A 16844-nucleotide genomic window follows, 5' to 3' on the forward strand; every position below is an offset into this window, starting at 1 on the left:
AAATCATTACTCAGATGACTGACGCACGCATACTCAACCAGTCACCTCACGCACACGTCTTGGTCGCAGAACCATTCCCAGCATGACACGTGGTCCTTGCCGCACTTGAATACCTGAGTTCAAATAGAAGAAATTCCCTTTCTTTTTCATACTAACACTCAGACAGGGAAAAGGAATCCTTCCGGGAACACCGAAGGTGGCCCCTCGCCTAATCTAAGAGACCGAAATACCCGGAAGACTGTACAAGCCCCCGGATCTCTCAAAGCTCCGTGACCTTGGGGGGTAAATGTTATCCAGATGTCCGGATAGCATTTAGATTGATGTCCTCGGGGAAGAAGAATTGTCGATGTCTTTCACGGTAGGTGACCAGAGCTCGCGGATGGACAGAAAGGCTTCGCCTCTCCCGTGTAGTGTCCGGATTACTCTTCCAAGCAAACACAACACGGAAACTCGTCAACTCTCCCGGACTCCCGAAGGGGTATCCTTCGGGGAAGCCCCTTCCAGGAGAAGCTCTTCGAGTGGTCTCCGCGGAAACAGTTCCGTGCCTCGCACGGAACAAAACCAAACGGTCGAGTCCTGGAGGAGGCATATTTGGAATGATATCCGCCTGACACAGGATCCCGCCTGACACGCCCGCCAGGTCAGAGCCGCACACATCCCAGCACGCTTAAGGGTACCTTTTCGCCTACTGTTCCGCTGACAACTTGGAGAAGACGGCTGACTTTGTGTGTTCCCCATACTTTCACGTAAATATACCCACATAGAGTCTTGTAGCCATGCTACTACAGTAATTGTATCCCCTATTTATGGCTGGTGTAATTAAGACTCATGTACGTAGAGAAAAACCCTAATCCGAAACCCTAGCTATAAAGACCCCTTCATTTTACAAGAAGGGGGACGGCCAACAAATCACATAGCAAGAACTCTGCTAAAATCTCTCTAGCTTCTTCTTCTTCAAGAGAACCCGAGAGAAACATTGTGAGTGTGTGAAGTTCTTGTACACCAGCCATCTTACTGTAATCCTTTCCAAGTATAATAACATCGACTCGTGGACTAGGGCTCGTTAACGCCTGAACCACGTAAAAACACTGTTTGTTTAGTTACATTTCAGCATTTCTACAGTTCTTATCTTTTTATTATTCTGTTTGTATTCGTTTCCGAAAAACTCGGTAAACATTATGTTTTCTTTGATTTTTGCCATTTATTTTGTGAATTCCTTTGCCATCCTTTTTGATGAATCAAAAGGGGGAGAAGTGATAGGATTATTTTTTAATGTTTGGCAAAACCTCAATATCTAAGACTAACAATGTTATTTGAACTTAAGTGATATATTGAGGGGAAGTTTACAAAATCATGCAAGGTAAAACTAAAAGGTAAATTTCTTTTATCCTTGCACACACTAAGGGGGAGCTAATCTAATATTCATATTTAAAAATATCTTCTTTCCCTTTTAAAATAATCAAATATTTGATATCATCAAAAAGAGGGAGATTGTTGACCCAAACTCTTAAGTCTCCTTGTTTTGATGATTAAAAAATATTTGATTATTATTTGTTACTAATGATTTGTTGATTTTGTAGCAAAAACCAAAGTGAATTAGCACTTCAAAGTCAAACTTATGACCAAGGGCAAAATGGTCATTTTACCAAATTTTCCAGAAACGACCTGAAATGGACTTCAAGACTCAAGAAACTCAAGATAAAGGTTTAATTTCATTTCTTAGTCTTGTAAAGTGATTGCAAGTATACTTTAAGTCATAAGTATAAAATTTGGCTCACTCACGTACTAAAAAATGGTGATTTTTTAAAATGAGAAATAAAAATCCTAAATTCACTTTTAAGAAAATACATCCCGATACAGTCGTAACGCAATTGGAATTTTTGAAATCGGATAAACGAGCTAAAAGTTATGAAGAATTGAAAAACGGGAAAATGGCACAATTCGGACTTTTGCTCTCTGTTTGCCATTCGGAATTCCGGATTGGCAACCGGAATTCCGGTTGCTTCCAGACCGGAATTCCGGTTCCCCATCCGGACTTCCGGTTCGCTGTAGACAGCTTCGAAAATTAACTCCTAACGGCTATAAACGGCTAGTTTTTTCCCAAACTCTATATAAACTCATTTTTCACTCAAAGTTGGAGGTTGGCTGAGCATTTATTACATATACCAAACCAAATCCATTGATTTCAAAGAGCTTTCAAAGTTTAACTCATCCAAACACATATTCACACACTTGAGCCAAAATTTGTATTTATTTCTTCTAAGTGTGCTTGCTAATCACTCTAGGTTTCTCATTGTATTATCATACTTCTAGAGTGATTTTTGCTTGTAATATCAAACACATTCCCATATTGTGATTGAGGTGAGGTTGGCACCGGTTTTGTAAACAACCCGGTTAGAGTGAGATTGACACTTCAACAATCCGAAAAAGAGGTTGATAGTCCTTGGTGGTGGAAAACTATTGTAAGAGGTTTGGAAATACCTTGGTGAAAAATTCCCGGTTGTAAGGGTTAGTCAAGCCCGCTAACTTGGCTCGATAGTTGAACTCAAAGCTAGGTCCATAGCTTTGAAGACCAAGGACGTAGGTGGCTTAGTTCTACCGAACCTTGTAAAATTCGAGAGTTTGCAATTTCTTAACCTTCAACTCTTTACATTACAAGTTTGATTATTTGCTATATCTATTTGATTGCCATATTATTTGCTTTTACTTGATAAATTTGATTTATTGCATAATTTGGCATATTAAGTTTTAAATTTCCGAAATTAGTTTAAATTTCCAATTCACCCCCCCCCCCTCTTGGAAACATATCTTGGGTTAACAACAAGGACGTGCAAAGCCTGACGGGGCGAGTGGCCGCCCTGAGCCGTTTCGTTTCTAAAGCCACGGATAAGTGCGTCCCTTTCTTCAACGTCCTTCGAGGAAGCCAGCGTTTCGAGTGGTCGGCCGAGTGCAAAGAGGCCTTCCGGAAGCTGAAAGAGCACCTGGCCAAAGCCCCTATCCTGGCGAAACCAGTAGAAGGAGAGCCACTGTATCTATACCTGGCCGTGACCGAGCACGCGATCAGCGCCGCGTTGGTGCGGGAGGAAGAAAGGACACAACTCCCGGTATACTATGTGAGCAAGCGGTTACTAGACGCCGAGTCTCGATACCCATTGATCGAAAAGCTAACTTTCTGCCTGTTGATGGCTTCCTGGAAGCTTCGACCTTACTTCTAGGCTCACGCCATAAAGGTCTTAACCAACCATCCCCTGCGACAGGTGTTGCAGAAACCCGAGTCGTCGGGAAGACTCCTGAATTGGGCAATGGAGCTGAGCCAGTTCGATATATCTTACGTGCCCCGGGTGTCCATCAAGGGACAGGCCCTGGCCGATTTCATCGTCGAATGTTCCGGGATTTCCCCGGAAGAAAATATTCCCGAAGCCCCCACGGCGCCGTGTGGAAAATCTTCGTGGATGGAGCCTCGAACGAGAATGGGGCTGGGGCCGGGATAATCTTGGTGTCACCGCAGGGGCACCAGCTACAAAATGCCCTCCATTTCCAGTTCAAAGCATCGAACAATGAGGCGGAGCATGAAATTGTCCTAGCCGGTTTGCGCCTGGCCCGAGAGGTAGGGGAGTGAACCTGGAAATTTACAGCGATTCCCAGCTAGTCGTCAAACAAATCTCAGGGGAGTATCAGACCAAGGGAGAGAGAATGGCGACATACGTGACTCAAACGAGGGAAATGCTCCAAACGTTCGCAGCGCATTCCATCCACCAGATCCCCCGGGAGAAAAATGTCTTCGCGGATAGACTTGCAAAGCTGGCAACCGACGCAGAGGCCTAGCTGGCCGGACTGGTTCCCGTCAACCATCTCCCCATCCTGAGCATCAGGGCTCCCACCGTCCACACCGTCGACCACTCCGCTTCCTAGATGGGACCGCTGATCCGATACTTGTCCACCGGGGAAGTTCCAAACGACCGGACCGCAGCCAGGAAACTCCTGTACCAGGCCCACCGGTACGTCATGATGGACGGAAAACTCTATCGCCGGGGACTATCCATGCCTTACCTCAGGTGCGTGTCCGGGACTGAGCTGAGTGCCATCATGCATGAGGAGCATGAGGGCTTTTGCGGAGATCACACGACCGAGCCCAGTCTGTCCAAGAAGATCCTGCGCCAAGGATACTTCTGGCCCACCATGAAGAAAGACTGTATAGACTACGTCCGCAAGTGCGAACAGTGCCAGAGGTACGCGAAGATCCCACGGGCCCCCCCGACAGAAATAACCTTGATGAATAGTCCCTGGCCCTTCGCAGTGTGGGGGATCGATCTTGTTGGATCCCTCCCGACCGGGAAGGGAAGGGTTAAATATGCCATTGTGGCTGTGGACTATTACACAAAATGGGTTGAGGCAGAGCCCATGAACACAATCACTTCCAAAAAGGCCTTAGATTTCGTCATCAACAACATAGTGTGTCGGTATGGTCTCCCCTACAAAATCGTGTCTGACAACGGGAAGCAGTTCGACAGCGCCCACTTCACAGATTTTTGCGAAAGGCATGGTATAGTGAAGAGCTTCTCCGCGGTTGCCAGACCTCAGGCAAACGGGCAGGCAGAAGCCGTGAAAAAAATCCTAAAAGGGACACTGAAGAAAAAGCTCCAGGGCCTGTAAGAGCAAATGACCCGAGGAACTCCCCCGCGTACTATGGGCCTACCGGACGACCGAGAGGACATCAATTGGACACACCCCCTACTCTATGGTCTATGGATGTGAAGGTCATCCCAATCGAAACGACCGTCCCGTCCCACCGACGCGACACATATGATCCCACCCAGAACCACGCCTTACTCCAGGAATCGCTGGATCTCATCGAAGAGATCCGGGAAGAGTCGCAAGTGCAGCTAAAAATGTACCAGGGCAAGATTGCGCGGCATTTCAACTCCAGAGTCAAGAGCCGTAAGTTTGAAACCGGCGATCTAGTCCTGCGAAGAGTGTTCCCTGCTACTCAAGATCCGGGAGTGGGGGTTCTGGGCCCTAATTGGGAGGGGCCATATGAGATCCAACACGAGGTATGCCCCAGAACGTACCGCTTAAAGCGACTCGATGGTTCAGAAGTCCCGCGCGCCTGGAACACGGAGCATCTCCGCAAATACTATCAGTAGTCCTAAAACTTTTCCCAGTTTAATATTTTCGTTGTAAACAATGTATGCCTCAGGGCGAATTTCTTTCGAACAATGGAAATGACGTGCACAAAATGTCATAAAGGGCTATTGTCACAACCATGCTAATCTTTCTCAAGTGACCCCAAACCCGTCTCCGCTCACTTGCAGGGGGTATCATCCCAGGTAAGAACAAAATACCTGGCGGGGCGCAAGCTTAGGCTAGTCCCAGCTCAGACCACAGTCCGGGAGACACAAACCCCAAGGCCGGTCCCACCCCGGACGAACGACGTCCGGGGGTATAAAAGAGGACCGAGCCCAAGGTCGGTCCCACCCCGGACGAACGACGCCCGGTGGTATGAAAAAGAGGACAGAGCCCAAGGCCGGTCCCTCCCCGGACGAACGACGTCTGGGGGTATAAAAGAAAGGATCGAGCCCAAGGCCGGTCCCACCTCGGACGGACGACGCCCGGTGGTATGAAAAAGAGGACCGAGCCCAAGGCCGGTCCCACCCCGGACGAACGACGTCCGGGGGTATAAAAGAGGACCGAGCCCAAGGCCGGTCCTACCCCGGACGAACGACTTCCGGGGGTATAAAAGACAGGACCGAGCCCAAGGCCGGTCCCACCCCAGATGAACGACGTCCGGGGGTACAAAAAAAAAAGTGGACCAAGCCCCAGGCCGGTCCCACCCCGGACGGACTACGTCCGGGAGTACATAAAAAAGGATCGAGCCCAAGGCCGCTCCCACCCCGGACGAACGACGTCCGGGGGTATAAAAGAGGACCGAGCCCAAGGCCGGTCCTACCCCGGACGAACGACGTCCGGGGGTATAAAAGACAGGATCGAGCCCAAGGCCGGTCCCACCCCGAACGAACAACGTCCGGGGGTACAAAAAAAAAGAGGACCGAGCCCCAGGCCGGTCCCACCCCGGACGGACTACGTCCGGGAGTACATAAAAAAGGACTGAGCCCAAGGCCGGTCCCACCCCGGACGAATGACGTCCGGGGGTATAAAAGAGGACCAAGCCCAAGGTCGGTCCTACCCCGGACGAACGACGTCCGGGGGTATAAAAGACAGGACCGAGCCCAAGGCCGGTCCCACCCCGGACGAACGACGTCCGGGGGTACAAAAAAAAAGAGGACCGAGCCCCAGGCCGGTCCCACCCCGGACGGACTACATCCAGGAGTACATAAAAAAGGACCGAGCCCAAGGTCGGTCCCACCCCGGACGAACGACGTCCGGGGGTATAAAAGAAAGGACCGAACCCAAGGCCGGTCCCACCCAGGACGAACGACGTCTGGGGGCATAAACCTAAAGAAGGACTGGGACTGAGGCTGGCCCCGCCCTAGACAAGTGATGTCCAGGGAAGTAAAATAAAGAGGATGGAGCTCAGGGCTCGTCTGACCCGGACAAATTGACCTCCGGGATATAAAAGCATCCGGTTTGCCCCAGGGCAAAGCCAGGGCCTAAAAACTGATAAAAGGAGAACAAAACTCCAGGTTAAACCAAGCCCCGAGGGCCCTGGACTGAGTGTCAGGACTAGAGACTTGGGAAATTAAGTCGTTGGGTCTAGTCCAGGCCGTTGGAACCGGACTAAACCCCTGCAATCAGTTAGTCGCGGCAACAAAATGAAATTTCTACTGAACAATGGAAGGAAGCTTTCGTAAAAACCAAAGAAAGTAGCAGTGTTTTAAATTTAATTACAAGCCAAAAACACTAATAAAAGTACAAGGCCGGGGGAACGGGCCTACAGCGCATCCACCCGGAGGTCCGCATCCTCCCTCTTCTTGGCCTCGTACTCGGCCCGCTTTGACTCAGGATCAAGGAAGACTAGGAGGTTCATACTCTTATCCTTGCACCAGGCCATGTAGATGGCCTCATCAAAGGTGACATACAGTAGGCCCTCAGCCTCCTCCTTTTCGTGGCGGGTCGTTTCATGCGCCGCCTTCTCCTGAAGCAGAGAGTCGCCCAGTTCGCAGACTCGGGCTTTCAAGGCCAGGATCTCCTCCTTGTCCAGAGCAGATTGGGCCGCGGCCATCTCCAAGAGTGTCGCCTGTTCATCGGCATCCTTTGTCTTACGGGACAGCTCCTCTTCCAACCCGACTTTGGCGCGGCCGAGCTCCTCGCGCTCTGCCTGCACACGGGCCACCTCTGCCTAGAAGCGGGCCGTCTCCCGGCCAAGGGTCTCCTTAGCGGCCTCCCTCTGATTCACAGCCACCTCCAACTCCACCTTGGCCGTCTCCATCTTTATGGCAAGCTCGGCCACCAGGTCGGCACTCCGTTGGGACAACAGATCAACCTGGAGCAAAGAAAAGTTAGAAAATAAAACCATCATCAACAAGTGACGGAAGGAGTATAAGAGAAGTAAAAGTTACCGCGGTGGCCTGGTGGCGGAGAGCCTGGGAGATGAACAGCACGTCCGGGTTGGCTATCGTGGCGTACCTCTTCAGGTGAAGGTTGGACATGGTGCTCCCAACCTGGTCCAGCAGATCAGCCGCCAGGGGGGCTGTGTCCTGGCCGAGCTTAGGGCGAAAGCCCGCTTCAGCGACTAGCCGGTCCACGATCGGCTGGGGAGTACTGAACTCGGCAGGACGATCCGAGAATTCGACCTGGCGACGGATCGTCAGGGCCTTGTAAGTGTCGTCCCTCCAGCACCGGTCGTTTTCCCAAGTCCGGTTGATCAGCCGGGACTACTCATCCCGCAGGGCTGACTCCCCTTCCTCGAGAAGAGTTGGGCGAAGGGGAAGAACTGGCGGTGCAGGGATTTCCTTCGTGGTCAGCCGACTCTCCCCGTGTGATTCTTCAGTCGAGCCTGCCCGCGTCGTCCGGGACCTCTTCCCGAGGTTGCCTTCCCCAGTGTCAGCTTCCAGGCCCCTCTTCCCGGAGCTTCGGCTGATAGCCGCGCCCTCCTCCAAATCAATCACGAAGGGCTGGTCAGAAGCGAAGTCTGTAGCAGGCTCCACAGCCTGGAAGGGAACCACGACCAGAGCTTCTTCGCCTGGACGGGGCTCCGTCCTGGGCGTTTCCCTGGTAAGGTGGGGCTCCGGGCCCATCACCTCGTTTCCCTTCCTGGCCGCCTTCTTGGCCACCCTGTCCTTGATGAGTCTCCTCATTTCGCTGGCCGGGTTTGACATGTCGGAGTCCTCTGCAAAAGTACAGAAAAAGGAGTTAGGACAGTAAACCAAACAGATGAAAACATACAAAGCAGTTAAAAACGACCCGGGACGAACCCTCGTCTAGGCCCCGGGCGAGACTCAATTCCCTTAAAGAAAATGAATGGACCCGATCCCCTATGTCGTCCGGGTTCAAGAAGCCCCCGTACTGGAGGAACCCGGGTAAGAACATTAGGACCTCTGAGCCTACGGGGACGGGAACTGAAGGCCTCATCTCCCCATCGACCCCAAACGCGGGGCCCGGGGGTACTAGCCTATCCCTAGCCAAGTCCCCGACTCGGGGAGCATACGTTAAGATTAAAGGGGAGTTACCTCACCCCGATACGCTAGCCCCGGGAGTCCCGACGTTTGGTAGGGCATCTTCGAAGAGCTCCTCCATCTCCTCTAAGGTGGCCACTTCCGCAGGGGGCTGTTTCTTCTTACGCTGGACCGCGTCGGCCCGCGCCGCTCTTACCACAGTGGCAATGTGGTCGAGGGCCAACTGTTCCCGGACGTCGACATTCTTCTCACAGGGAATGCCCCGAAGGTTCGGGATAACAATGGTCTGGGTGACCGCGAGCATCCCAACCAGCCGGAGATTGTCGTTCGTGATGTAACCCCCTATGTCCAGATCCTCCGCGGTCAACTTAGCATAAAATCTCCTCCTTTCCAGGATGAACTCGGTAAGGGGGGTTTGAGCAAAAGGCCCTGTCACCTGGAAGACATGATAAGAGACGAGTAGAAAAGATGAATAAAAGAGAGGTCCAAGGAAATACTTACCCACTCGCTGGAAGTCCAGCAACAGCGTGGGGTTCTTGTCCACGAGGAACCCGGACGTCATGAACCAATAATGCCTGACATCCGGGGGATGCCTCCAGGAGCTGGTAGGAGCAGGATAGCTGCTCCGCGGCTGCAGCCTGTAAAAGCCGTCCAGGGTCTTGTCCTTGACGTTAACCTGCGGCACCAGCTTGTAGAAGTACAAGACTTCCGCAGGGGTAGGCTCCGCGATCTCCTTTGCGGCACAAAACACCTTCCACCCAGCGAGCAGACGGTACGCTTGTGGCAGAAGCTGGAACGGTGCGATTCCCACGTATGTCAGGAATCGCACGAAATAGTCATGAAGCGGGAGCGTAGCTCCCGCGCTGATATGGCTAGCACTCCAGGCTCCGAATCCTTCCACGGACATATGCGCCCGCTCCTCGAGCCTGCGCAGGCGGTTGTGAAAGAGGCCCGGAGTTGATTCGATGCCCAGACGCTGCTCCAGGAGTAGTATCATCTGGTAATTCTGGAACGAGTTGGCCGTCACGTCCATTTCCCACCTGTTGCCCTTGGGCGTCTGGGATCCGGGAACGGTGACAGGGGCCTTATTGACATCTTCTTCATAATGGAGCGTAACGCCCGTTGCCATGGCTGACGATCTGGGAACACAGAAAGAAAGACCAAGCAGTCAGTACCTAAACCCAAGAATGTCGGTCAAGGTACGGGGGGTCTCCTAAGGAATTCTTGGAGTCCCGTCGGATCAGGACCGAGACTCCGGAGAGCCTCGGGACCTTGATCGGGAAATGAGACTACTAAGGCCTGCCCTTTTTCCGGGACGCATTCGGATACAGAGCAACCCGAACCAGGTGGCCTTCCTAGCAATTTCTAAGCATAGGGCCTAAACGCCCACATCAAAAGAACATCACAGGCTCATAAAGTTGTCAAGAGAGTTAGGAGAACTTACTGTGCGGTGTCGACCGTAGAAGATGATGGTGGTCCGACTGTAAGGACGGCAGAACCTCGTTCTTGAAGTGGCGCAGCCGGTGTAGTAGTTCGTCGACAGGACAAACCCGAGGTGCGTCGTCAGGTAGAAGAACAGAAGTTGGGGTTCTGGGGAACAGGCGGCGACGCAGAGCTAACAGATGGCGGTGTATGTCGTCGGCAATGTCGGACATGCAAAACCCAAGTAGTGTGAGTTTTCTTAAGCTGTTTCGAAGAGGTAAAAATGCCCAATGTGGATTTCATGGGGTATTTATAGTGGCCTTAGGCCCTGGCCCACGATCCAACGGACGGGTGTCTCTCCATCGGACAATCAGGAATCACGCAGGGACATTTATGAGTCCTTTCAGGTTGGATCCTCGTCGTTTTAGATCTGACGGCCCAAGAGTGACGGATGCCAAAGGTCGCCCCATCCTACGGTCCACCTCGTCCTAGGGGCATTAATGATGGCCCCCCGTGCGGATGGGACGCTTCGAGACATGTGCTGACACCCTAGCCTAGGCCTAGCAACCCTTGGGAGGGCTAGGCGACCTTTCAAGACCCGTGCAGCAATAGCCTGGTGACACGTGTATCCTTGTCGTAAAGCGGGACAAAGGTAAACGCCCCCGGACCGTGGTAAACGGTCCGGGCCAAGCATCCAACCAGTGCCGCGACCCTCTGCCTCGGACCCCCAAATTCGGGCAGGAACTGGGGAGGCAACCAAGCAAGCGCCTTGGGGACGATGCAACCCTCCACCTAGCAGGCCTAGGTGAAGGCTTGGGGGGTAAATGTTATCCCCATTCCCTGCACGGGCTCGGGGCCTTCGTCCAGGCCCATTGCCAGGGGCCATGTAAGCGTGCGGGCCCGGCCCAAGGCCTCTTGGTACGGAGTGTCCAAGGGGGAAGGGTATGGACCGGAGAGGCATGTCGGGGCCCTTCGGAAGGGTCCAGAATGTCCCTCCGGATCTGGCCCCCCGGAACGACAATCCGGACGATGTACAGAGCGTTCGGACCCTCGCGGCCTACACGTCCAGGTCCCGGACCCTGATATGGTCCGGGCCTATGGTAAACGAAGCGGGACGAGGGTAAACGGACCTGGATCACCTCACCCCCGGTTGAGGGGGCCAAGCATCCAGGATCCTGAAGCTGCCTCACTCCACGTGGGCGTTGTCCCCACTTTTCGCCTGCAGAAAAGGTCACCTCGGGATTGCACGCCGATGTGTCAGGCCTGCGCAACCAAGTACTCTAACTGGTCTTGGCTCCTGAATCTGCCTCGTGACTCGAAGTGGCCAGACCAAAAGCATCGTTCTGTCAGGCGAGATGCAGCTCTAAGGTCAACCTGTTGGGCCTTAGCTGGCGTGGGATTTATGTATTTTGTATCTTTTGTATTGGGCCTCCACTAGAAAGGCCATTTATATCCATTTCTCCAATGGGCCTGGGTCGGACCCGACCCAGATCCGGTGTTCCCATAAGCCTATAAATATAAGCTACAGAACACTGTAAAAGTCTCTCCTTTCACGAAAAAGACAGGAACCCTGTCAAAATATAGAGAGAAAACTCCATTCTAAAAGGTTCTTCAAGCTCTAATAATATAGACTCGTGGACTAAGGCTAGTTAACGCCCCAACCACGTAAAAACCCCGTGTTGATCTTCTGCTTTCATTATTATTATCAGTAAATATTACTTATTAATAGAGTTGCCGAAAATCTCGGTTAACAATATATGATAAGGACCGATATGAATTAAAGTCTTTATCCAAAAAACCATTTAACAATAAAGACTTGTAATTCATATCATAACTAATGATCATTTATAGATCAACCTAAATCCTGAGTGTTCATGAACTCCTGTTCATGTTTATTAAATCTTTTGATACATTCGTTAATGTCTCTTCAAAGAATGATGCTAATGACTTTTGTTTTGGAGATTTAATATCATGGATGGCTGGGAACATGTATCAACAATACGGAATCTAATATTTCCTAACGGATCGTATATTAGTTCCCTTAAGGGTTAATTCTGGAACTGAATGATTTTGAGCTCAAATCTATAATTAGATTATAGATTAATTATTCACTAGTGAAATAATGGTACTTAAGGAATAAGAAGTAAATTAGAAAGGTAAAATGGTAATTCTTCCATTTTAATTTATGAACTAATTAATTAGAGGGTTGAACTATTGTAAGATGGTTATATCAATAGATGACTTAAGATAAGATTTATGTAAAAGTATATCTATAACATAAAGAGTGCAATTCTGAATTTATAGTGGAGTAATATCAGAATTAATAAATTAACTATTATAATTAAAGAGTTTAATTATTTAGTTTCAATTTATTGGAGCTTATTGTTATAGGTCCATGGTCCTCGAAATGGCTCAAACAATCACTGACAAATGTAAATACAAAAAATGGGCAAAAAAGACTTATGTGATAAGTAAAAATATTTTTCTACGTATCAAACATAATTATTGTTTAATTAATTAATTATTTGATTTAACAAAAATATAATTAATTTTGAATTAATTTATTTTTGGGATTTTTGGTATTTAAATAATAATAAAAATTGGAAAAAATCACATGCCATCACTAGCATGTGGTACACGTGTAGCACAGTGCACAGTCACTGTGCTACACGCATAAGAAATTGTGATCAGTTTCTAGGTTTTACAATTTTAGTTATTTAAATATTAAATAAATAATGAGATATTGTAATTTGATTAAAATGTTATTATTTAAATAAAAATCTGATAACTGATTAGTTATTTTCAAATTGTTTAAAATAACTAAGATTTTATTTTAATATATTGGATATATTAAATATAGGATATCAGTTTTTCAGAACGTAACTTTTCATGGGATAGAAAAATATCTAGAAATCTCTCTCAGAGAAAGTGATGGCTGTCATGTACCACACAAATTTAACAATGATTTTTCTTTCAATACTTCCAATTATTTCAGTATAATAGCAAGCACAGGTCGAACCCACGAGGACTATCGTTCACTTTATTATTCAAGAATTAACACTAAAACTTAAAAGGGGATTTTGATTTTTAACTCAAAATTAAATAACATAAACTAGAAGCAATTAAAGATTGATAATACGATATTAAGAAACAGTAAAAGGTTAATCTCCACCCTCAACAATCATTCCTAATCACTAATAATAAATATTATTCCAATTTCTCAATTAAACTATTAACCCCGCAGATAACACTAATGCAGTCAATTATCTCAGTCTCCCTATTATAAGTAATCAAGGCGAAGCGCTCAATAATTAACTCTTTTATCTAAGCAATAAATCTATGAAGCATACAATCTATTTAACTTAGATAAAGCATTAAGTCCTATGGAAACAAGTTAATCTAGGCAATAAATTAATGAAGCATATAATTCATTTAACCTAGGTTCTATTTTTCATCACAATCAACAATTCTTTTGACATCACTATCAATTGCAATTTATCACACACACTTAGAATCCTAAACTATTAGGTGAGTAGTAATTCTAAGACGACAATTGAACAATGTAAAACCTTAATTAATTGGCCACCTAACAAGAAATTACAAGATTCATAACATTCAATTGGAAAAATAGAAACAATCTAATATTGAGAGAAATTAAATAATGATATTCATTATCAACAATCAAGAATTCATGTCTTGGATTTTGAATTAACCCTTAACCTAAAAAGAACCTACTCCATAATTGTAATCATAATCACAAACATAATTATAATTATAATTAAAGAGATTAAGGGAAGAAAATAAACTAGATTGATGAACAAAAGTAATGTAGTCTTGTAGTCTTCTCTCCAGCCCTTTTTCAGTCTTTTTCTCTCTTAAAACCGTAATAAAGATCCCCCTCAAATTAACCCTAATCATCCTTTATAGTCTCAATTAAATTCTAATTAAAAAGTAATAAAAAATATGAAAATGACGTCGCGAGCCGCGACCTGAAAAATGCGAGCTGCGGCCTAGAACAAAATCTGTGCCTAAATCTGTCCCTCAAGCAGCGGCCTGGAAATTACGCACAGCAGCCTGACACCCTAGGCAGCAGCCTGTCTGGAAGAAAAAATTCTAAAAGTGCAATTTCCATTTAAAGTGCCGCGGCTTACCTCCAATTTCTTCAATTCTTGATCTTAGATAGCTTCCACGTTGCCACCACTTCCACATTTCAATCTCGAAAGCTTTGAATACTCCTAAAACTTTATTTTAACTATACTTGCCATCAAAATGTCAGATTTATTGTTGAGCCCAAAAGAGGGTGTTTTAATATTTAAACTCGCAAGTGCACGAATCGTTTCGGAATATAATGTTCATATAAGTACGAGGTCGAACCCATGGGAGTTGACTAACATCAAAAGAAACTATTTCAAACAAAGCAATAATATTCTAACCTAGTTCCAAATATTTGATGAGATTTTGTTTTAGAAAAATAAAAGACAAGTAATAAAAAGATTTAAGATTAAATAGAAAATTGGTTTTCAAATGAGATATGTAAAATAAGATTATTAAGATATTAGAATCCACAAAATTCAAGTTCAATAGTATTTATAAGTATATTGATTCCCAAGTTTAGATATAGTTGAAATAAATCATACTATACTTTTTTTCAAAATACATTTTCTATTCAAGCACAAGTTACTTTAAAAAATGTAGGATTTTTCTTCACTTATATAAGATATAATTTCTAAGCATTAGTTGTGTTACAACCTAATGAAACTACAAAAAATCAAAGAGATTATGTTTAGGCAAAATATGATACTTATGCTCTAAGAATTAGATGTGAATAATTTAATGAAAAACATTTAATCAAAGAATATCATATATTTTGCATAATGAAGAACTAAGTGTAATATGCTTTAACAATCAATAATAGATGAAAAATGCATATCTTTGATAGAAAAATCCATAAACAATGTTGCACAAATGGAAAATCAACATACAAAAAAAAAAAAAACTATTTAGTTACATTTTGCTTCATCATCATCTTAATAATCTTGACAAAAGATTAGAAGCTCATAACTAGATTGAAATAAAAATTACAAAATAACATACTTGACATGCTCTTCAAAAGATGAAAATGGTAGAGAGAAAATAGTGAAAAGAAGAGAGAAAAATATGAAGTGTAGAAGAGGTTGAAAAGATGAAGAGCTTCCCAAATGGTCTTACAAGACTCTATTTATAGGCAAAATATAGAGATTAAATTAATCAAATTAAAATAAATAAATTGATTAATTTAATTGTGTTGGGAAGTGGTAGGATAAAAAGAGTAAGTGTAAGGGTATTGGAATGATGAAATGTTTAGTTGGATGAAAGATTAGTGAAAAACTAGAGTGAAAAAATGAATTAGGAATGTTTATTTAGGTAAGAAAAATAGGGAAGAGTGAATTGATATTTGAGTGAAAAACATTAGGAATAAAAACATGATTTTTTGGTCTTTTTTTGTGGCTGTGGCAGGGTGGGTTCGGCTGGGCATTGGAGTGTGATTGGGCCAGGCGGGCCTGGGAGTGCTAGGCCGAAATGGGGTTGCTGGCTGGCAGCTGTTGTGGGCTGTGTGATTGGGCCCGAATGCTGGAGATGAGAGCTGATGGCTGCTGAAGCAGCTGAAGGGAAACAGGCCTTGGCAGGTGGAAGGGAGCTGGCGTGGAGTCAAGCCAGGCGGAGGCATGCGTGGACTGAGGTGATTGGCTGAAGATGAGGAGGCGTGGGCGTGTGGTGATGTGCTGAAGGAAGGGGTAGCTTGGAGAGGCAGGCGTTGGAGGAAGCTTGGCTGGGACAAGGTGCAACAGCTAAATGTTGGGCCTGATTGGAGCTGGCTGGGCGGGCCCAGGAGGCTGGAGCTGTGGGTTGATGAGGCTTATGCCACTTTTCTTTGTTTCTTTCTTGAAAATGCCACATTTTACCTTTTTTTTTTCAGCTTTAAATCTTTTCTAACACCAATAAAACAACATACTCCCTACGAAATAAATCATAAACTAAATTAAATTAAATATTTTCACTAATAAAATATATCATATAACTTCCATGAAAATATTAATTAAACTTTAATTTACATAACATTTAATTTCAATAAAATCATATTTTTAGCATTCAACTAACTACACTAATTTCAATTAATTAAATTACAACATAAAACAATAAAATATCTATAAAAACATATAAAAATCTAGAAAATTACACTAAGACTAATAAATGCAAAATTACTTAAAAACTTAATAAATTAATTAAAAACTCAACAATTAAGCAACAATTAGCACATAAAAAATGGTAAAATAACTCTATTTTATAGAGTTATCATTTATCATCATAAAACGCAACGTAGAAAATATGTTGTAGAATCACGAAACTTAGTTAAAACTATTAAAAATGCTATCATAACACCATCCAAGCATAGAAAAACTTAACAAATATTAATACAAAGATGACCTTATCAGAAAGAGAACAGCGGCACAAACAAAAGCCACTATTCTTCACAAAACCTAGGTCCAAACTTTATCAGATCTCATGTGTTGAGAACGTCTGATAAATAGTCTTTTGCCTATTGTTTGTATAGCGAGCCCACACTTGTTCTTTGTGTGCTGAGAACATTTTGGAAGATCTTGGTGTGAGATCTCAAGGATTTAGCCATACAAAAAGATAGCAGCAAGGAAGGACCTGAGGTAATTTTTCTATTCATGTTTTTGATTCAATATATATATGCATGTGAAGAAGTAGATCTAGAAATCTTATGAGATTAAACTAACAATTTGATTGTTGTTCCGCTGCGTATAATCTCTGATTTGATCAATAAAAACCAACACCCAGCTCCCC

The sequence above is a fragment of the Humulus lupulus genome, chromosome 2 (assembly GCF_963169125.1).
Source record: "Humulus lupulus chromosome 2, drHumLupu1.1, whole genome shotgun sequence".
NCBI lineage: Eukaryota > Viridiplantae > Streptophyta > Magnoliopsida > Rosales > Cannabaceae > Humulus > Humulus lupulus.